Below are 1,687 nucleotides of genomic sequence, written 5' to 3'. Positions count from 1 at the left end.
CACAAGTTTATACTGAAAACATTTCATTGATACTTTTTGTATTCTATTATATATTCTAATCCTGATTATTTATATTCCAATCTATTTATTGGAATAAATATAAATTGATTTGTCAAATTATCAATTAATTCTAATAAGATTCACTGTGTGACATATAAAATCAGCACATATAAATATAAAACATATAATTATATATAATGTAAGAAAATGTTTTGCATTGTTCTGTTGTGGTAAGTGTATCAAAGGCAACTGTTTTAAAGTATTATTCCATTACCTCAGTGTTTGGTAGAATTAGAGCTAAAGCTTTACCATTCAGAGATATACAGCCTAGAGGCAAGAGGAAACACTGTGATTAAAACATTACCAATTTAAGGCCTAATAACGAGGAGAAACATATGTACTTCTCCTGGAGCTATGGAATATATTTGGTGATAGAAAATCAATGGTGTAAGTTCCTGCCTGATTGGATGGTAGACATGCCAAGACATTAGGTAATCATACATATGAACATTTTTTCCCGTTCTTGGCTTTAGCTACTTTTGAAATGAAAAGGTGTAATAAACAATTATATTTTGAAAAAAAACCTTCTGTCTGAACAGTTCTGTCTGAACTGTTCGTCTCTCTATGATCCCTTGTAACTAAGATTAGTTTTGCTCCAATAAGTCATTCTATGCTGACAGGGTAAGATATTCTGGTTGGTCTGTTCCTACATGGAGCAAGGGTAAAGGGTCAAGGACACATTTGTGCCAGTAAGACTTCATTTGGGAAATTTTAAGCTGGAGAAGTTTAGAAGTAGCTATTAAGCAAGGCTTACTTTGAATCCATTAGCTCCACAAAGCTAAATCAGTTAATTAATAAGTACTTGAAAAGTCATCACCTTTGAACCTAGCTATAAAGTATTACCAAAGTATTATCAAATTTCAAATGAAAAAGAATTAAAATAGTCACAGAAAAAAATTGCAAATGTGAGCAATCAAACAAGCAATATAAGTTTTTTTCCACCATAAACAGAATTTTACAGAAATAAGATAAATGGCAATTTTGGCAACAATAAGGTTTCCTTGTTACAAATAGGCAACCAAGGATATACGCCTGTCTTAAAATTGCATCATTAATTACTTAAATTTACAGGATACTACTTGGTTCAGCATCACGTCTACCTGAATTACAATACAAAGATTTACATGGCTCTTGCACAAGGATGATATGAAAATTTGGGAAGTATTGAATATTTTTCATTCTTCAGATGCAAGAATGAAAAGCAGTTATTAAAATGTTGATTACAAATATACAAGTGTAATAATACATGTAATTCATAGAAACAAAAGTTAGTTTGACATCATTCAATCTTCACCTTTTTAAAAAGGCCTTTACATAGCATAACTTTTATAAAACTTTTGAAATAACATAACATTGTCATTTTATCCCAAAGAAATAAAATTATATAAGGACCTAGGAATTAAAGGAATCTTAAACTGTTTCTATATCGAATGCAATCTGAAAGGACACATTTATTAATGAATCTATATATTATAAAACAATTTCGAATTCAAAGTATTATATCTAGGAGAGAATGAAATAGATTATGGTCATTATACAAACAGAATACTAAATATTTTAAAATATACTTTTTTAAGACAAGCACCAGAAATATCTTTAGTTTCTGCACTACTCATTTCAACAGATC

General features: G+C 29.5%; 1 pseudogene; it reads left to right on the top strand.

Moving 5' to 3' along the window:
• Window positions 1-1,139: 1,139 nt before the first annotated feature.
• LOC122099429 lies at window positions 1,140-1,236 on the top strand (annotated as a pseudogene).
• The last annotated feature ends 451 nt before the right edge of the window (window positions 1,237-1,687 follow it).

Source organism: Dipodomys spectabilis, unplaced genomic scaffold (assembly GCF_019054845.1).
Source record: "Dipodomys spectabilis isolate Male_0828 unplaced genomic scaffold, ASM1905484v1 ptg000513l, whole genome shotgun sequence".
Lineage (NCBI taxonomy): Eukaryota > Metazoa > Chordata > Mammalia > Rodentia > Heteromyidae > Dipodomys > Dipodomys spectabilis.
Note: the sequence above shows the minus strand (reverse complement) of the source record. Positions and strands in the feature narration are given on the sequence as shown.